Genomic DNA, 22,340 nt, shown 5'->3' with positions numbered 1-22,340 from the left:
GGGGAAAGCCGGGCATCGGCCATTGGGAATGCAGGGAGGACGGGCGAGCAAGGGGGGAGGGGGTCATCGGGCATTGGGGGGGAATCAGGGGCAGGGGGAGCGGGGGGGGCTTTATTGTTTTTTTAAAAAGCACTTACCTTCTCCGGCACACATGGCCCCTTTAAACAAACAACAACAACAAAACAACGGCCGACGTTACTACCCCATAGCATCTAGAAGCCGGCGACGACACGCTAACTCTAGCGTGCCGTCGCCCCTCCTCCCTGCCGGCTTATCCGGCAGGTCTAGCAAGGCCCATGGTCTGTGTGCAGGAAGTCCCACATTCAACTCCCAGCATCTCCAGTTTTTTAAAAAATGTCCAGAGTCCACAATACAGGACTGGATGGACACAGAATAAGGCAGGAAATGATTGCCCACCACACACAATTATTCCACATGTATTTATTGAGGACTCACTGCGTCAGGAAGGGAAATGATACTAAATATGTAAACTTACATACCCCAGTAAGTACAATCAAACACTCCCTTGCAAAACTTTCCTAAGCAAAAAATTCATTCTCAGCTCTGTTCCCTGGGCTCCTTTCACATGGGGATGATAGTGATTGAACCACGGACCTTGCTGTATGCACACAAAACAGGAGTTCTGGCAGAGGCATAAGTCTCCCGGTGTTACTGCTAACTCTGAAGCACATTAAGTATTTATTACCAGCATAACTCTTTTAACATTCTTTGTGTGCTTCCTGCTGTTCAACATTTTTGGTGAAATAATGCTCGCAGACTTGAGTGATTTAGAAGGGCCCACCTCCTTCATCACCTGTAATCCTGGATCAACGTAGTACTTGAATTACATGCCCTTAGTGCACAAATGCTCTATAAAAACAATGGACGTGTTCTCCCTTCAAATTATTTAATATTCTGTGAATCGTCAAATACAATACGGGAGCAGAAATTGGCTCGGTATGTTTAATAGAAGGTTATTGAGATGAATGTAGATGAATTCATTCTCACGTTATTCAAAAAAAACTTTTCCAGTTCAAAATGCCTGAAGTGAGTCACAATGCATCTCTCTCTCTCTCTCTTATGAGGAAATTACTACCTGCCCAGAATACTCCCCTGAATGCGGAACTGATATGCAAAGAATACATGGCAGGTCCAATCATTCCCAGATGTATTTGCAATCACTTGTGTATTTTCTAATACTATGTTACAAATAATTTCACTAAGCATTTGTTCTTTTAATTAACTGCACAGATAGTCAGCAGGCTACACTATTTTAAACAGTTAAAAAGAGCAAAAAACATGCATAGCAGGGGAAGAAAGGGGAGAAATCCAGCTGTGGACCATGTTTGCAAATTTTGGATTCAAAATATGTACCTAAAGTCTCCCTGTCCTTTCCAGTACAGCTGCATACTCTCCTTTTCCAAACTGCAGCTAGCACAATGTGAGGGATTGACAAAGACACCACTAGTGAAACAAATAGCTTAGCCAAGAGGAAATAAATAAACAAACACCTTTTTTTGTTTTATTTTTATGACGTTTTAAGTATTTTTCATATCTAAAGCAAAACTTTTATGACATGATGAATCCCACACTGTCAATGTTTTGCAATACAATCCTGCTTACCAACAATTACCTGGCCTGTATATTAGACAGGCCTCTCCAGCCCTTTTGGTAAAAGATCTAGGGCAGGAGCACAACTTCATAGCAATGGACAACCCATCCAACCCAGTCGAGCTGTCAAGTTGTGATGATTATTAGTGAACAGAACCCCCACAGACCTCATGTTAACCAAAGAAAGGGTTAAACTAGGGCAGGTGAAAAGCATTGCAGCCCACCACCACCTTGGATGGCATGAAAAAGTTCCTTCCTGATCCCCCAAATCAGCTTCTACCGAGTGTAAACCTGATATTGATAAGGGTGAGTGGGTTGCTTGTGCTGCTTGGCCAACAGAAAAGAGGCTGCAGGCTCAGCACAAGGCTTTATATAGGCTTTGCCTATGTCTTACCCGAAAATCTCACAACGGCTCAGAAATTCTGGTCCTGTGTGATCTCCCACCCACTAAGGCTTAAACCTTGCAAAGACCGGGAGCTCCCAGCTTTCACAAGGCTAGCCTCCAAGAATCACTTTTCCCAGCTGCCACAACTTCCCCCACCTGACAGGACAGGAGGGGGTCCCTTTCCCATTTACAATATCCCTTGGGAAGCCAAGATAATTTGCAACTTTTTGCTTGGATTACACTGAAATGATTTAAGGAGAATTAAATCGTTCTGCCTAGCATGTTTCTTCCTTGCACTATATAAGAAAAAGGTTTTTCTATTCTACATTAAAATCTTACTTAAATAACAAAATAGGTTTTTTAATGATTTGGTCCTTATTTGCATTTTTATCATCTGTCTGATTATAAATGTAATTAAAATCCCAACCCCCTACTATAGCGCACTTCTGCATAGGTGCGGAAACTAACAGAAAATCCTCTGTTCAGTCAAAAGATTTACCACATTCCAATAGAAAGTTCCAATTATCCCAGCATGAATAGGTGTTCATGTTGAATTTATCCTTGTTTTTATGTTGCCATTCCTCCAATAGTAATTAAAGCTTTGACAGGAACTCAAGGGTCACCCAGTTTCTCCATTGATAGCCATAATTCCTTAAACTAAGCTTGAAAACAGAGATATCATTATAAATCTCAGTAGGAAGTTAAAGAATATATTTCACTGTGTTTTTGATAGTGGGGGAAGGAGAGTGGCAACAAGGTGAAAAGGATGTTCTTGGATACATTCAAGATTAATTTATTTTTCAAAAGCTATGTATTTCAAGAGCATTATTAAAAGATATACCTCAGAATAACTGTGATCAAATGGGCTGTATGTGCCCATATTTATCTGTTGCAGAAACTTCCAGACAGGCTGAAATCACAAGTTTCTAGATCTCAAGTAGTAGAATTTCCCCCTTATTTCCCTGTCCTAGTTCTTCTACTGCTGAAACAAGCTATTTTCACTGCCGTCAACAGCAGGAAGGAGGAATTGCCAATAAATACTCATGTGCATTTAACTTTCACATAAGTCATGAGCAAAGGAAGGAAAACTGGATATAGTATTGTCTTCTCCCTAACCAAACACCAGCAGGTTGGGGACAACACAGTGGGCCTGCAGGCACCCAAAATTGTTTTTTTATTACTTGCATTATTATTATTTCCATTTTTGAAATATACATACATGAATACATATGAAAAGCATATACATTTCTAGCAGTTATACATGGGCTGCAACAAAAGTGGTCCAAAGTATCCATTTGAAGATGACATTTATATGCCACCCTTTAAAATACTGAAAGTGTTGTAAGTTCCTCTGTCTATTGCATTATAGGTGAGTGTTTATTCTTCCAATGTTCTAATATAGTTTTTTAGCTGTCAAAAGCGCACGAAGAATCCATATTTACGCTGACCTTTTCTTAATTTCCATGAAGCTGGTAAATAATTTAAAAGAGCAAGTACATTAGTGACTATTAAAGACTGTTCCAGTACAAAAAATTTCTGTGTAATTACCTCCCCACAAAAAGAAGCAACGACTGGACACTGCCAAAACATATTTTAAAAAGAAGCATTAACTGTATTTCATTGCCAGAAATTAGCTGAATTAGACAACCCCTTGTTAAAGAGACATTGAGGTGTCCAGTAGACACAAAGCAAAATGTTTTGCCAAAAAGAAGCAGCTGAAAATCCATAGATATGAAAGGGAGATGCCAAAGCAGCGACCTGCTGAGTAGCCATTTTGTGGTGGTGCCCACAGCAGTTTCAAATTCCCAAATGCACCCACAATTTCAAAAAGGGTGGGGACTCCTGTTGTAAAGGGTGGAGTAATTTATCCAAGGCCCTCAGCTATACGACCCCTGGATTGCATCTCATTATTTTTTAACCTGCATTTTCCATGATTCGCTTCTGCTCAGAGCGTCACACTGCAGCAGCCCGCCCTCGTCTCAGCCCCTCCACCCACGGCCTCCCCTGCCTGTTCCGAGGCATTTGTCTAAGTTACTCTGACACAGGGAGGAATAGATGCAGGCAGGGAGATGTGTTTACTCAGAAGTAAGTTCCCCCTGCGCACGGAGGGTCCATCTCCACTCCCTCCCACCCCTACTTCTGCAAGGCAAACGCGCTGCTCCTTGGGGGACGTGAATCTTTTTTTTAAAAGTATATATCCTTCTGCGCACCTCCGGATAGGTGGTCGTTTTATTAAAGGCACGGTAAATCACAAAAGTCGTGGCAAATCGGCACCTTCAAATATGCGCGTTTTAGGGGATTTAAACCAGCGGAGCGTCAAATGGACGGCTGTGTCATGTGACAAGCAACGCAGAAATGCACAGCTCAGGCGTGTTATGGAGCCCATATAGATGTAGCCCAGGTTACTAAGGATATTTTTCTTTTAGGTCATATTAAAGGTTAGGGGTTGTGTGTCATTAGCCACCTCCCATCATAAAACTCAGAAATCTCAATGCATCCTGAGTAATTTGGTTTCATACTGTTGTTTTTATGTTTTTGATGGTTTTTAAATTTTGTATACTTTTTAATGTTTACTGTTTTTAACCGTTGTAAACCGCCCAGAGAGCTTCGGCTGTGGGGCGGTATATAAATGCAATAAATAAATAAATAAATATAATTTCAGGAGTGTGTGTCCCAGAGTCCCTGTTCTGTGTCTTTGTTTTCTTAATAAAGGCTCTATCCTAGCTATGTTTCTTCTCTTGGACCAAACTATTTCTCTTACTTTCTGGTAAATTCTACTCTGAATGTTTCTGGCTGGACTTGGTCTTGGAATGAGAATGGCTTAGATATTTAAATATGGAGAGACTTCCTGTCTTTGCTCCTTACTTGAGGTCAATTGAAACTAACCTGGAATTTGGTGTTGTATAAAATAGCTCCAGAGCCCAGATAAGAAAAAGTTGCAAATAATAATGAGGGGGAAAATCCCCAATTATCTATATACAGTGACACATTTTACCACACTGCTTGCAGTGTTACCAACACAAGCCAAAAAGTTACGCTTTATTTTTTAAAACTGGGATGTCCGCTTTTGCCATATAAATCTAATATACATGCATATTTAATTGTTTATAAGAATTTTCTCTCAGTGTTTCAAAGCAGTGAGTTGACCAGAGATATAGGTGCTCCTGAGAGGGATAAATCACAAGTAGCCTGAAACACAGTGTGTGTGGCATGGGCAGAGGCCCCATTTCTCTAAAAGGGTTGTTGTTTTGTGGCACAGCAGATTTTATTAATTGTGAGCTGAGTTAGGAAAAAGAGGTGAGGGGGAAAACAGTAGGATGAAGAGGGGAGATACTGATTGCTTCCTTCACAAATGGCCACAAAAAGAGCAAGCTTCATTGACTGTGAAGAGAGAGGCAAAAAGCAGGGCTATAGAGACGTAAAATGGGTGCTTAAACAGGGAAGGGCTCTGTAGGTTTATGAGGAGGGAAAGGGCCCTAGTAGCAACCTCTCAGAAGTGATGGAGGCCCATAGTTGAAACTGTAGGGTCTGGCAACTGGGCATGCTGTCACGTGTGCTTCAGGAACAAGGGAACAGCAGTAAATGCTTGTGAGGCCTCTATCACATTTAAGAGCCAGGAGTGGAATCCCTGACTACTTGACAGGGTGGTGGTGGTGAGGAGAGGAAAATATATTTTGCTCTCGGTGAATCACTCTCCATATTGACGGACAAAAGGTGACCATCAGCAATTGTGTAAAATCACTATCCGCTGCGCACTAAACCCCCCTAAGAGGTTTTGTGCAGGAATGTATAGCAGATCGAGGGATTAATTAAAACCTTCAGAGCTTGAATCAGGGCTGCAGCAACTTTCTGTTTGCTCACTTGGCTAGAGTGTATTTTTAATGTTTCCCCCTTCACTGATTCTCCAAGAGCCACAGCTCATTTCCAAGTTATCTAATCCATCAAATTTCTTGAAAACCTGGTGCTTCTGTTCAACCTGAATGTGCATGCTATGCATTATTTAAACCATGCATTTATTTTCTTACTTAGTTTTCAAGATGGTATCCTAAAAGCCACTAAAGTTAGCCAATTCACAAAGGATTTTCTCCCCTAAATGTTAAGATTGGTAACTTGTAATATTACACGAGGCCAATCTACACAAAGTTTCCCCCTCATTATTTCAACATCTGGCTCACTCACACTGCACACAACATGCCCCACCAAACTTTACTCCTCATGTCATACAATTTCTGCTTCTATATTCTGGTATTTTGCAGACCTGTGTGATGGCTATAAGCATAACTCTAAGCCTATCTTGACGTAAGAGAAGCCATGTTTGCTCAATCTGATTAATAAAGGTCAGACATTGAACATTGCTAAATAGCTGAGCAACAGCTTTTACAAACTGTCTGTGTTTCACAAGACCACCCACCCACCCACACATCCACCTGTATCTCGCTTATGCAAACAGAGGCATTAGCTAGACCTAAGGTTTATCCCAGGATCGTCCCTGCCTGCTACCCGGGATCCCCTGTGTGTCATTTACATGAACAGGGAAGGCTCCGGGACGATCCCGGGATAAACCTTAGGTCTAGCTGTGGCCTGAGAGAGTCAGTGGGAAAGCTAGACTTCCCCTTTTTCCCTAGCTGCCGAGCCAGAGCCCATTTTCCCTATTCACCTTGGCAACAGGTCTGCTGCAGGAAAGTTGTGGTCAGCTAGACTTTCCGTTTTGGTAAACAAGCTTTCTGCTCATGCTCTAGTTGCTTCTGTGAAACAGGCTAATAAAACAGCTGACAAATCCAGCAAGCCTCAGAGAAGGGTGCTCCTTGGCAGAGGTACATCTTCTCTCCATTGCAATGTGAATGCCTTCCTATCAATAAAAGTGTGTTGGACCATAAGAAGCATCTTCGTAATGTCTGGGCCACAACACCTGTTCTATGGCACCTCTTACTGAGGTATTCCTGTGATTTCTGTGTGGATGCATGGCATGTTGTTCTGACTCATATCGATGGGAGTGGCTTCGGCTGCAGAACCAGTCTGGCTACCTTTCCCCCCCACCTTCACTTTCACCTCTGGCAGGAGCAGTGGCTCTGATGACTAGAAATATTGCTCTGTCCTCCATTTGCTGACTATCATCAATGAGGCCGGGTGATCATTCATTTAATTTTGGGTGGACACTACTTTTTAATACATATGTACACAGTTGTGCAACTGTGAATAACTGCATTTCATTTTTTTTTAAAAAAAAGCACCTGTGTGGCTGCACAGCTGTACATAACTCTGCTGTTATATCTGTAAGGTAGGTTTGGAAGTGACAAATCTAGCAGAATGAAATCAATGTTTCTTCCCCACCCCACCCTACATCTTTCTTTGAAGGAAACAAAGTTTGGTGTGTCTGCTCAAGCCTTCCCCCCCTTCCCCCCCTTTCATTTCCCTCCCACAGAAGTAAGTCCCATCGCCTTCCAGGTAAGTGGGACGGTTCCAAGCAAAGGAACGGGGAAAAGGTTTACTTGAGACATGACAACTGAGTCGCATGGGTAGCACGGAAAGGGCTTTCATGATGGTTGGGAGGAAGGTTGAAGAATGATTTCTGTGGTGAAGGGAGAGCATGAGGTAGACTCCGGGGGGGAAGGAGAGGGGGGAATCCCCAGGATGCGGCCAAAGCCAGCAAGATGCCTGGAAAGCAAAGTAGCTCAGAAGCTCTACGAGGAGGATGAGAAAGACCAAAGAGAGAAGCCACAGCAGCCAGAACACAGCAGCATTTCTGTAGTCCGATGCAAAAGACACACCGTTCTGCCATCAATGATCCACAGTGTCAAGACAAGGGGAGGATGCAGTAAGCGAGGTTCTCTATGCTGCACGGTATGTTCAGGAAGGGAAAGGGGATTTGAATGGCTGGTAAAAGCCGCCTAGTTCAGAAGGGCACAAAGGGATGCCATCCTGTGATACATTTTAAACACACCTGTTCCAGTAATTTCTATTGCATGCAGAATCACAGCCTATGAGTATATTGATGTAAAGACTACACCTCAGTAACAGATTTTCATCAGTACTGCATTGTCCAGTATTTCTGTTTGTGTAGCATTTCCTTTGTTTCTAAAATGGACAGCAAAAAAATGAAATGGAGAGTTAACTGTTCCAAAAATTATAAGTTGTTGGAAATCCTCTACCCTAAACAAGAACAAATTTAAATGGTAATATTTGGCTAAGAAGAAGTATGGGGACATTGGTCCTATTGAGAAGACACCTTAAACCCTGCTGGTTAAAGCTTTAAGCAGCATGGTTTAAGGCATCTTGTGAGATACATTTTGCTAAACCTCGCTCACTCACTAACCACAGTCAGATCATCTGCAGCAGGGTTAGCGGCTCTAACCATGGCTTGAAGTGTTGTGTGTGACAGCACGGCTTGTGGTAAGTGCTAAACCCAGAGAACCACGGTTTCGCTAACCACAGAGCCTGAAGTGTTGTCTGAACAGGCCCAATCAGAAGAAGTTCTAGTGAAGACTGGTCTAAGAGGTAATTAATTAATTAATTAAATAAATTTTGTGAGATCTGGGGGTACAGGCTGGGAAGAAAAGTTATATTAGAAGGTTGGGGGACAGCATCAAGTGAGAAACGTTTCAGTTTATGGGAAAGTATGTTACTGAAGTATTTATGTCTTTTTTTTATTAGTACATCATGTGTAAGGTTGGAATTGATGTCTGTGCAACTTTCTTCCAGTGAGCAAATCTGAGATTATGTCCCAGAGTAGGTTTAGAAATGAATACCTTTGTATGTTTAGCTAACAAATAATTTGCAATAATCACAGCACACTATAAATTACATTTAGAAATACTCACCCATAACTGATAAAATCTGAATCAAGAATTATTCTGAACTTTTAATAGCACCTCACCCTATATACACCCGCCCAAGATTTGAGATCTCTTGCAGGAGCTCTCCTCTACATCCCATCAACACAGGACATACATTATGGTGGGACATGGGAAAGGGCATTTTCTCTTGGGGCACCCTGGTTGTGCAATGCCCTCCTGCTGGAGGCCCAACTGGTGCCAATGCTGGCTTTTTATCAAAGGCTTTGAGGGCTAAATTTCCCTAAAAGTTGCGCATAGTTTTAATTGTTTTTATTGCTTTTAAATTTTCTAATGGTTTTAGCTTGCTAATGGTTTGATGCGTTTTTAGCTGTGTATTTTTTTTTACACGGTTTGATTTTATCTGTACACCTGCCCTGAGACCCAAATAACATAGGGCATGATACATTTTTTTTTAATAAAATAACAACAACAATTTCCCCAAATCTCATATTATTACTCTTTCCAAAATTACTATGTTAAATAAGAAGTCTGTTCATCTGCAATGGTTAACCAAGGGCAGGATACAAACGGACGCTTCGACCCCTGCTGTTTCTCTTCGGTCCTGCTGATTACGTTGCACACGTGGCCTCCACCATTTGTGCAACGGTGATTTATGCAGGACCCACCACTTGCGCAATGGAATTGGCAGAAGCGTAAGCACCCCCATTGGCTAGTGCCCCATTGATCTACAAAAACTTGTGGTTTGTATTGTGCATTTCCTTTCTTTATTCTAAGTCAATAACTTTCTCCATTTCTCCCATTTCCAGAACTTTCTTCAACCATTCTGTTTTTGTTGGGTCTTGTGTATTTTTGCAGATATCTTGCCAGAACAATTTTGGCACTAACCAAGAAGTTCATAAGAAATTCATAAGCAGTCCTCCTTGAAATAAGGCATGAAATACGTTCAAACGTATTATTACTAAATGGTCCAATTGTATCTGCCTATCAGTAAAATTGTATCTAAGCATTCTACTCAAAAACTTAGTTCCATGCAAAATGAAGAAAGACAGTTCTGTAACTGTCATCCTCCATCGTTTAGATATTATTTAATCTAGCTAGAGTAAAACAACAGAAATACATCACCTTGTATTGAGCTTCCCTTATAGCAGCTATACTGCACATAAACAAATTGCAAAGTTTTAATTATTCTGGAAATATTAGCAAATTGCCTTATGCCTTAGAATAACAAGCTTGCAAGAACTCAAATTTTGCTGCTTTTAAAGGTTCCCTGAAATTATAGTGGCCTATTTCTTTTTATTAAAATATGCATTAAAATTTTAATTGCAACTTTTATGCAATTGCTATGTTTATGAAAATGCAATGTATATACTGTAATTTTCCTTTTTTCACCAAATGGTACAGTCAAAGTGAATCCATGTTAGCAATGGGTGTGTGTTTCTCTACTAAGTTGCCTCAATGCAGATACAAAAAAATCCTCATATCAAAACGTGAAAGGACAGTTCAGTTCTGGCACTGAAAAATTGCCCTTGGCCTCTGTGGGAGTAGGATGTAGTTGGTATTCATTAACCTCTTTGCTCAGACTGCCAGGAAAAATAGCAGGGTGTCCTGCTAATGCCACACAAGGAACTAACATGTCTGACCCATTTCAGACAAAGACAGTGATTTACTAGATTGTGGCTGCATTTGATCAGTGAGAGCTCCAGCTGGATTTGAACTTGGAAAACACTTTGAACAAAAGTTAGCCATAAACCCCATGAAACTTACAGTAGCTGTGTTAAATGCTCCTTTCTACACGATTCTAAATTGGGAGATGAAGACTGAGCACAACATGGGCCATAGCTAGACCTAAGGTTTATCCCTGGATTGTCCAGGGGTCAAACCTGTTCATCTAGGTGACATACAGGGGATCCAGTGCTTAGGCAGGGGCGAACCCTGGATGATCCCAGGATAAATCATAGGTCTAGCTGTGGCCATGGTAACTGTAATGTGTGCATTTCTCAAAGGGGATGCCTTATCATCCCTGTCAGAGAAGACTCAAGGAGGGGGTAAAAGGTCCAGTACCAGAATGATGGGAACTGCAATCGTTAGGCTTTACAAGTGGGTTAGGCAATTACAGAATATAGAGAGGATGCAGGAGATCTCACTTAAGTGGCCAGGGATAAATATAATTTATTTATTTATTACATTTATATACCGCTCCATAGCTGAAGCTCTCTGGGCGGTTTACAATTGTGGGTATCCCTTGAGAGAAGGAAGGCTCCTGGGAGACTCAGACCACCGAAGTGAGGGATGATAACAACAAGAACAATATAATGGCATTTTACAGATAGAATACTGTCTAGGCTTTCTACTTCCTGCTTAGCGTTGGTTCTAAAACAAGGCCTTGCTCCTCTGGGTGAGCTCAACAACCTTATAACTTTACAGAAAATATGTTATGAGCAGGAGCTGAAGTGTGTATATGATGTTAATAAAGCCTTAATGTATGTTTAAAAAAGAAATAATTTCTGATGTGCAGTGGGTTCTCCCTAAACAGGTAAGTCCTGTCATAGTGGAACATGCTATCATATTCTAGAAGCAGTAGCAGTAGCAGTAGCCTAAAAGTCTTACTGTCTTACTGATGTATTATTTAAACAGGCTATTTTAAATGCATCAAATAGAAGGATTCTGAACATGTTCTCAAGTTGCCATGGCCAGAATCATTCAAGCATGTATCCGTGCTTCTCAGTTTCACAATTAGAAAACATGAAACGCAAGAAACAAGAGTTCCAGCTTTAGCATTCAACATTGTATTTGCCCTTATGACTACCTCACTGAAATCAGTCAAAAACAATACTATTTATTTATTTATTTATTTATTTATTATTTATTACATTTTTATACCGCCCAATAGCCGAAGCTCTCTGGGCGGTTCACAAAAATTAAAACCACAGTAAAACACCCAACAGTTTAAAACACAATTACGAAATACAGTATAAAAAGCGCAACCAGGATAAAACCACACAGCAAAGTTGATATAAGATTAAAATACAGAGTTAAAACAGTAAAATTTAAATTTAAGTTAAAATTAAGTGTTAAAATACTGAGTGAATAAAAAGGTCTTCAGCTGGCGACGAAAGCAGTACAGTGTAGGCGCCAGGCGGACCTCTCTGGGGAGCTCGTTCCACAACCGGGGTGCCACAGCGGAGAAAGCCCTCCTCCTAGTAGCCACCTGCCTCACTTCCTTTTACTAGTGGAAAACTGAACAGACTCTGCAAACAAACAATATTCTCTCTATATTTACAGTGCATTATAAGCTTTCCCCCATAAAATTCACAAGGAATAGCTACTAAAACTCACCTCTTCTGTGAAGTTAACCCCATAGTCCTCACCCTAAAATTGAAATAAAGTCTATTATGTGTAACTGCATTTGGTCACACCCCCAAGTCCGGTACTGTTTCTAAGGGGAGTTTGGATAGCATAGTTGGGATTGCAGATACTAGAAGCTCTACTAACTCCTGAAGCTCTACTAACAATGTAACACCTGAGAGCTCATTCTGAGTCAGGTCTAAGTTTTCTTTTGGAAAGCTAACTCATCAGGCCACAGTTTCATGTGTCAGCAATTTTATTTATTTATTTATTTATTTAAGGATTTTTATGCCGCCATTCAGCCAAAAAAGGCTCTCATGGCGGCTTACAAAAGTATTTCTTGACAATTTTACTGGGAATTCAGAAATAAATTCAGCTCTTGCATTAGCTTCTGCTCTGTAAATCAACCCTAAAATCATATATTTGTGGCTTAAGCCTAAAGAGATGGTTGGGACACTGGTTGCACTGACTGGGATGTGTTTAAGGAATTTCTTTTTATTAGTCTCCTTCAAAACCAGTCTTCAATGGGTTGCAGAGCTCCACAGATGAGAAGCTAGTAGTATCAAGGAGCATACAGTATTAATTGCATATTAGGATCTGGGGCAGTGCATTGAGTTAGCTGGAAACAATAACAACAATGGGGCGTAGGACAGGGACCAGCAAAGCAAGCCCATTGCTTCAAGTCTGAGGGCTTAAGTACTACTGCAAGGCCATGAGGGAGTGTTGAAATACTACTGCAGGGAGACATACCGTATTTCTTAAATTCTAAGACACACTTCCCCCCCCCCATATAAACATCTCTAAAAATGAGGTGCGTCTTAGAATCACGGGTGTGTCTTAGGGTTTTTTTTTTGTGTTGGTGGTACTGAAATTAGTGTGCGTCTTACAATCGATGGCGTCTTACAATCGAAGAAATACGGTATATTTTAAACCATGCCTCCCAAGAGACAAACAGTTCGGAGTTAAAAGTGGCAATATTCTGTTTTGAGTCACATGATCTGAGATGGCTGACATGTTTCCTGCTGTCTCTGGGAATGGTGTAGTAGTAAAGGTAGAATTTACAAAGCTGAGGAGTTTCTTGGGAGGAGACACTGGTATCAAAGAATTTTGGTAAGGAAACATTCCAAGGGGATAGAGGAAGCGCAATCTTTTGCAATTCTTGGTCCTATTCATTTATGGAAATCACTGTTTCCTGAGATCGAGAAGGCCTTGTACATCCTCAGAATCAGTGACGGCTTAGGACTCCTGGTCTGACACAGATGAGTCTGAGCCCCAAACTATTACATATATGAGCATTGGTGCAGTCTGGAATGACAGGAAGATTGTACAATAAGAATGGACAAGTGCAGATCATAGCAATTCATTCCTATTTACCACAGGAGTTGAAGTCTGTAAAATTTCTCTTGCATTTCTAAAAACAGTTTTAGGGCTTGACTCTGGTTATGATACAGCATCTGTTTTGTAAATAAGCCCTTCAAAAAGGCCATATAAGAGATGCAGGACTAGCAGAGCTTTGCTAGGACTTCTGCCTTTTAGTTATTCATTGTAGTACCAAAGATATAATCTTAGTTTGCAGCTCACTATAAGATTCTTTTTCCTGTTCGGTTTTATGCAGTTAAGTAGGCACTTGCTGATGTACATAATATTTTTCTTTCTGATCCAACTTCTAAATCCAACTTCTATTAAAATCCCTAAGAAAGTACTTATATTGAAGGTGCACAGGGCTCTTACTGTGAAGTCAGCTCCTACCAGCTCTGAGCTCAAAAGCAGCTTCCTGGTACACAGAGCATTACCAAATTATTGATGTCCACTTCACTCAAGTAGCATATGGGGGACAGCATTGTATAAACTAAAACGTACGACGAACACAGAAGGAGGGCTCTGTTAGCAGCAAAATATGCTGTAGAAAACTCTGCCCTTGTGGCTAATGAATCACATGCTGCACATTCGGAGAGATAATACAACATGAAAAGACTAGGCATATAAACAGAAAGACAGGGCATCTGGGAAAACTGTGGTTTTTGCCCAGAGAAAGGCAGAGACTAAGAAGTAATTTCAAAAGGCTTAGCTTATATATCCAGAGCTGCAACTTGGAAAAGCAGATCCCTAATGGGATGCTGTATACTAAGAATGTATGTTAGAAAACAGACACTGCAGGGCTTCGAATGAAATCTTCTGCATTTTCTTATTCACTGAAAGCAAGCAGTCTGCCCCATCAATGACCTCAGCTCTGACCCAAAGGGACTGTCTCTATTTGAGAGATGATTCATGCCCTCTGTGAGCTGAGTTGAATGAAAAAGTCCGTATTCAGACTTCAGAGCACTTATCAGTTGGGATTCCTTCACATTTTCAGTTTGACATGACTGGGTCAGTAACCATGCACTTGCTTTCCTATCTTTTTAGACAGCAAGGTCCTTTTGCTTTCTCAAGCAGTTCCTTGAAATTGGGTTCTTTTTTTTTTTATGGCTTGCTAATTATTACTGCTAGACTTCTGCTGGGCTGTAGGAACTGTTTACTGAAAGCCCTGAATATATAGAGTTAATCATCATCTATCTAGTTAATAACTCGCAACATAAATAGTCACTTAGAGATGGATGAAAGTATATTGTTAACCTTACTCATAGCAAATTAAAGCAGCCGTTCTTTTTTTTTAAAAAAAGTCCACAAACTAATACATTTCATAACGAACTAAAGTATAAAATAATAATTATAAAACTAACTGATGAAGGAAGCATATACGCACACTGTTAAAAGGACATTACAAATGAAATGTGCAGACACACAACAAATTCCATGAGTATTATAGATGGTAACATGTTTTGCCATATTGAAAATGAGACTACTTCATAGTAACTATGGCAACTGTTAGAACTGCACTCAAAGACACGTTGTAGTATAGGCCAAAGTCTGTAAGGATGTTTTAAAATGTAATGGATCAGCATAGCCCATTAGCCCTGAAATCAATTTAAGTTGGGCATATTTTGTTTGTTTGTTTGAATTTATTTACTTTCATGTTTGGGACCTGATTAATTACTCTGCAGAACAAGTTTCACATGCCACCCCCCTCCAAACCCAGGCGACATCATGAGAGTTTTAAAAATAAGTCTGAGAATGCATAGCAATTAACAGAGGCTGTCCTGCGCGGTTATTTTAAGTATATTAAGCCTAGCACTACTAGGAGTGAGCAGGGTGATATATATATATATATATATATCAGAATGGCAAGGTGATGTGCAAAATTCCTGGGCATGCCCAAATTCTTCAACAAAGTGTGCACTCATGTCCTTGACACTGAAGCTACTGCATTTATAGAGATCTATATTTACCACTTGAGTCTTTACCATGACATGCTTTTTTTAAATGTAGAAGTCTAATAGTGACATTACTTGGCTTTATCTGTGGGAATAATTACCTTATTATTCCATCAATCATTTAATTAACATTTAATAGAACGAGCAGCCAAGGGTACTTCCAGATGACAATTTTAAAAGTTTTGTTGTTTAAGCTAACAATTATTAGCTGAGAGAGACAACAGCCTGGCATGAAAGAGGACTGAAAGGTGTTTTTTTTGTTTGTTTGTTTAACCCAAGGGATCTATGGGGAAACAGCTGTCAGTACCTGGGGCAGTTGGTTACAAGTGGGATGTGTAGAAAGGGGTCACTCTGGCCGTAATCACCCTGCTGATCCTGCTACCCCCACCCACCCCGATTCCTTCTGCAGGTGCACACAGTAACCCTTTAAAAGAAACAATGTGCCAGTTTCAGTGGAGAGCAGAGTCTAGTGTGATTTCAGAAAAAACTGTTCCTTGTGCAGATTTACATGAGATATTCACATGCGATTACGTGGGATTTCAGAATGGTAAAAGATGCTTTAAAAAAATAAAAACAAAAACAAATCACAACAGTCCTTCAAATTCCAGAAACACAAGCTGGGAAAATGACAGAAAGTATTGATGCTGCACCACAACCAAGACAAGGTAAATTGGAACTGCTGAAAATGGGGGAGAATTTGGAAGCACAAACTGTTGTTCGAATAATACGTCTTCTTGTAGATTTTGATGCTTCTCTGTTTTCTGAATTTACTAACATGTAACATCCCATTTTGGCATTCTTCCTGGATTAAAGGACCTGCAATAACAAATAACCACTGCAGTTGTATTGATTTCGCACCCCCACCTCAAGCACATGAAAAAAGACCAATTTTCTGTTGATTCCAGCACTTTTAAATTGCTATGTTTGTTACCATGAGAACTTGATTAAAATACCGCCTACATGCTGGGTAGGGGGATGGTAATATCTTCTTTTAACCTTTCAGTAAAAGCTAGTTCTAGTACACACTTGGTGCATTGCAGTATTTTCACGATCACCATAACATTCTGCAGTAAAGGCAGGAGACGTGTCTTGACAGATTTTATTTTGCTGAATACTTTCTCCTGGAAAATATTTAGCTGTCAGAACAGCTTTCAGCCAGCACTGTCACACAATGAGTCTATGTATTCATGCGTCTTATTTTTCATAGTGATAAAAACACTATTACGTGAGGATCTGGTCCAAAGATTACAAATGGGATAATCAGCTTTCAAAGCAGTCAGAGTTCCAGTATTTTCTGTGCAGTATTTTCTTTTAGCTGTTTTTATGCATTCTGTTTTAGAAAATGAATTCATAGTATTGTAATGAACATGCAACAACAGAGTTGCAATAACAGGTTTGTCTTTTGATTCTGTCCCACCCCACAAGAATATGAATGGTCTTCTAAATTATTAAAGATTACTCCCAAAGGAAATGATAATTGGCAATGCCTCAACACCAGCTATTTACGACAGCCACAGATGGGAGTAATGGCACCCAAACCTGGTGTAAACAACACAATAAAATATACAGACTAATTATCAAAGCTATTATACAGCTATTCTCCTGAGGAATATTTTGAAAATAATGAAGAGCTTGTAATAAGACTATTACAAGAGAATTGTATTTCAAATAACCATCATAGAAAGGAACACAATATGCAATCATGTATGTAGTAGAGGTTTGGATCCTGATTTGGTGATTCTGAAAACAGACTGATTTCCATCAGACTGATTTGGAGGTCACTTGATTTGACTGGGCCCGAATCCAATCTCCCATTGAGTCTCACTGGAAATCAACAAACAACTATAACCTTTTTGCTATTTGACAGAATTGAATGAAATTTAAAGAACTAGAAGGCCCTTATGAGAGGATGAAACCTACCAAATTTCAGACAAATAGGTGAAGGGTTCTGTGATAGGTAAAAAACAAAAAAACAAAAACTGGGAATTACCAATAATTATTTATGTCTTGGCGGAACTGAATGAAATTTATATGCATAGATGCTCCTTCTGATGGAATCATGCCTGCCAAGTTTCAAATGTATAGGCACAATGGGTTTTGTGCAAGAACAGCCTTTACAATTTGGGGTTTCAAAATAAACAATGTGGTTTTCGTAACAATTCTCCTTGGGCCCTAGCTAAGAAACCTACAAAACGTTGGAAGGATAGGTGCAGAGGCTAGGGAGTTATGATGAATAAAACACAATTTAAGGCTTTTATTTTTTGCTCAGTTGAGACCAAGTCCTAATCTACACCAAGCAGGATATAACGCTATGAAAGTGGTATGAAAGCAGTATATGGTATGTGTCAATGGGGTCCCAACAGTTGTTAGTGCACTTCAATACTACTATAAAGCAGTAGTGTGGCTCCTGCCTTTTATATACTGCTTTCATACCACTTTCATAGTGAAATATCCTGCTTGGTGTAGATTAGGCCCTGGTCACAGGGCTGGATGATGAATCTGGATCATAGAGTGGGAAATGCAGAAGGACTTGAATATCCAGCATGCTACATTCACCCAGGTCCCACAGGCTCTCACTCCTGGGAGAGAGAACTAACAAGGATCATGGAACTGTGACATATTAGTTTAACTTCTGTCTCCCAAAGGACTGGGATTGGAGAGTCCTCGTCAAGCCATTCACTGTGATTAGAAGCTACAGTTGCCAGTCCCAAAGTTACATCCCTTTCTCTCCCTCTCCCTTCTCCCACCCTGTTCTTATTTATATGGAAAGCTTGGGGAGAGCTATACCAGAAGAATGTGAAACACACACACACACACACACACACACACACAGTATGGAAACATTTTTGTTCTCAAAAACCAACAACTTAAAAATAGCAATGAAACATAATCAGAAATTCCCAGAGTACAGAAAGAACAGTATTTATTTAGTACATTTCTATAAGTAGTTTTTACATTTATTACATTTCTTATTCAATTTCAGTAAACACCGTTATATGGTGGGAGCAACTCCTCCAGCTTCTCATGACAGTTCCAAACCATGAAACATGCCTTCCTGTATTAAAATATAAGAAGAGCCCTACTGGACCAGACCAAAGGCCTATTTAGTCCAGTATGATGTTCACACAATGGCCAACCAGCTGCCTGTGGAAAGCCCACAAGCAGGATATGAATGCCAAAGCAACATTCCACTCATGTTTCTGAGCAACTGGTATACTGACCTATATTGCCTCTGATATTGTAGGTAATATACATTTGGGTTTATTTGGAACACAGGTGGGAAGAATTGCTTCCATATATGCATGAGCCTATCATCTGCAAGAGTGATAATCTGACATATATCGTCAGAGCTATCTCCTTTACTACATGCACACTTTGTATAGAAATCTTTCCATCTAAGCTGTGACAAAAGCGGTTGCTGTACACTTTCATGGCCAAACTAGTCATTACAGAGCATCAATGTGTCTGCACCAATGGCGGATAAAGCAAGGGATTGGGGCTGGGGTCAGATTTTTCCATCAAAGGGTAATGTTGGAAAGGGGAACTGGGACCTTCTTCCATTCACCCTTTTTGCTCTATCACTTCAGTTACTTTTCAATGCAAATCAGCTAAGAGGTGGTGGGCTCTCCCACACTAGAGGCACTCAAGAGGCAGCTGGACAACCATCTGTCAGGGATGCTTTAGGATGGATTCTTGCATTGAGCAGGGGGTTGGACTCAATGGCCTTGTAGGCCCCTTCCAACTCTGCTATTCTATGATTCTATGATTCTTCCCAGATCATCTTGTTTCAGAGAGAGAAAAAAATACCTGCAGCAATCAGGTACAATTAAGGCAAGGGAGGGCCCCCTCTCCTGCGCTCCCCTTTTGTCACAAAAATGAATCAACCCCCTATTTGCTGCTCTATATGTGATTGGGGCAGACATGTGTACAGCAAATTTGGTTGCCTCTGTCATGTTAAGTTTAGTCCTCAGTAGCCAAGCATTCTTTTTTCCTTTCCAGACTCTATACGTGATACAAAAAAATATTGAAAAATAAAATAAAACCATGCCATCTTCTTAACTATGCCAAGAAAATAATTTCCAACACGTTCTACTGCACTTCGGTGCTAACTAAAGAGCCTATGGCAGCTGGTACCACCTCTGACTGTATAATCTCAGGCTAAACAGTCTGCGTCCCAATTTTAGACATGCCTGTACAACTGGATGAGTCAATCTATTAATTTACATCATCATTATCATCATTATCATCATAATCTCATGTCAATTAGTAGAAATAAAGCAGAAATAAGCCTCCATTAAGTAACTTCTCAATAATCGTGCCAAGGATTAACAAAGTAATTTAAACACCTCACCCCACTTATTCACTGTTTTATGTAAGCCACATAGATAAGATCAGTTAAGTTCCATTGCTTGCATGCTGTTGACTTGCTTGGCATGGCTGAGATATGGAAGCATGTTTTTATTACCTGTAGAAATCTGTTTGATTTGCATTGAATTATTGCTACAAGTTTCCATCTTGCCTGGTCATCTTGCCTTAGGACCAGAGGCTGAGGACATGACTACACCAGCCATTTATCCAGGGATCATCCTGGGATCATCCCTGTGCATCCAAATGACACACCGGGATCCCGGGAGCAGGCAGGGATGATCTTTCCATTTGCCTGGGATAACCTTAGGTGTAGAAAGGGCCTGAGTCCAGGTGGCTTATCCAAGATGTAAATCAAAAACACTTTACAACCGTTGGATCATTTCTCTTTGCTCAAAATGTCCTATCAGGTATAGGAAAGGAAAGGAACCTCTCGTGCAAGCACTGAGTCATTACTGACTCTTGGAGGGACGCCAACTTTCGCTGACATTTTCTTGGCAGGCCTTATAGCGGGGTGGTTTGCCGTTGCCTTCCCCGGCCATGATTACCTTTCCCCCAGCTAGCTGGGTACTCATTTTACCGACCTCGGGAGGATGGGAGGCTGAGTTGACCTGAGCCGGCTGCCTGAAACCAGCTTCTGCTGGGATCGAACTCAGGCCGTAGGAAGAGTTTCAGCTGCAGAAACTGCGGCTTTACCACTCTGCGCCACAGCCAAGCAAACATTTCATCCAGATCGGATTTCCTTATTTAAATTTCCTTACTCTTCCTAAACTATCTTCATAGAGATGACACCCATGGTTAACTGGGACACTTCAAAAGAATATCTGTAACTAACTGGCACGGTCTCAAGTGAAACTCTGGAATCACTCTGGATCAAGATATTTAACTCTACAAAATGGCTTTGTTTTCACGGGCGTGCATGGCTGTACTTGGGTGAAGTCAAAGAACAGACTTCACTCTTTCGAAACAACACACTAGGTTCATTCAGTGCTGCAACTCAAGTATCTTGTTCTGTCTTTTTTAAGTCTGCAAAATCTAAGGTAGCAGAGTACATTGGTAAAAATGCATTTAGATTTCTTATCATAACTTAATTTACGCTCTTATTCTGAATAAATCTTGTCCTTACCTAAGAACCTACATTTTTTTCTTTTCTTTTTTTTTTTGTGTGCTTTGGGGATTTAGAATGTTTTGCTTACACCCACATAAGCCTCAGTTTATTTAGTTCTATGCTATCCAGGTAAATATTCTTTAGGAGGGTGGGTGGTGGACAGCAAGGCTGGCAAGCACCCTGGCTTGATTTAAAAGCTGTGCATACACTTCACATCAGCTTGCCTGGTTCCTGATTTTATTAATGGAGCATCTTTACTTACCTGGATGTAAATACATGATAGAGTGGTAGCAGTTACTATGAGTGAGATGTCAGCATGAAAGCTGATTAGCCAACTCCTATTCTTGTTTGTTGCAACCCCTTAGTAGTGCACCATAACGTAGTATGTTGGCTCAAGTACTTGAGTCCCTGGTTTTGTGACCGATGAATTGGCAGTTCATGTGCAAATTGAGCAAAGAATAATTTAATGTTAGCATAAAGTAATGGTAATTTATGCTCTATTTCATTTTAACCTAACCCCAGTAAAATGTCTGCATTCATGCTATGGCAATGATGCTGAAGAAGACAACAAGCAATCCCACTTAGAAATGTGTCTATTTGTCTAAGAACAAAAACCTTTTATGAGATAGACTTCTGACTGGCCTAAATATATATCATCCAGTCAAAGCTGTCTAGTACTCAGTTTTAGAAAAAATCTGGAAATAATTTTCATCTAAAATGAAAGTTTCACAACTGTCTTCCAGCATTACTTTGTTCATGGGACTGGCATTCGTGCAAACTCAAAAGGGCTTCTTAGCGCAAAATAGTGTTTGTATGAAATAATTCTCCAGTGATTAATTAACATTGTCTCCTTTCCCATAAAGGAGTGGTGGAGGTGGTGAAGAAATACATATTCTCAGAAAGGAATTCACTGCTCATTTAAATATGTGCATTTATTTAAATATATGTACACATGTTTGACATTTTCTCTACAACTCAGCTACTACAAGCAGAAGAGCCCTGACTCCACATTTGGAAGACACTTAGGCCTTAGCTAGACCTAAGGATTATCCCAGGCAAATGGAGGGGTTGTCCCTGCCTGCCCCCAGGATCCCCCGTGTGTCATTTGGATGTACAGGGATGATCCTGGGATGATCCCGGGATATAGGCCTGGTCTAGCCATGGCCTTAGATGGCTCAATTAGGGTTGTTTTGCATTCATTTTTCACTAGCGTAATTCTAGTTTTATTCATCATATAAATATATGTTGACACTTCTCATTGCATTAGTTTAAGAATGAAATACAGTGTGAGTTGCAAGTATCCAGAGCCAGATCAAGGGTAGTATCCAACTGTTCCCCCCAGTGCTTATGCACTTGTGTAAATCAACATTTGCGTAACGTTAACTAGTGCTTGCTAGGGCCATGGGAGAAAGCAGCAAATA

The 22,340-nt window shown here is 40.4% G+C and overlaps 1 protein-coding gene across 1 annotated transcript in view; it reads right to left on the bottom strand.

The window, feature by feature from the left end:
• Nucleotides 1–22,340, bottom strand: part of MAP2 (microtubule associated protein 2) — a 150,145-nt gene that overhangs the window by 119,598 nt on the left and 8,207 nt on the right. The window lies entirely within an intron of this gene.

This window comes from Elgaria multicarinata, chromosome 2 (assembly GCF_023053635.1).
Source record: "Elgaria multicarinata webbii isolate HBS135686 ecotype San Diego chromosome 2, rElgMul1.1.pri, whole genome shotgun sequence".
Lineage (NCBI taxonomy): Eukaryota > Metazoa > Chordata > Lepidosauria > Squamata > Anguidae > Elgaria > Elgaria multicarinata.
The sequence above is the reverse complement of the archived record's forward strand: the minus strand, read 5'-3'. Positions and strand labels throughout refer to the sequence as shown.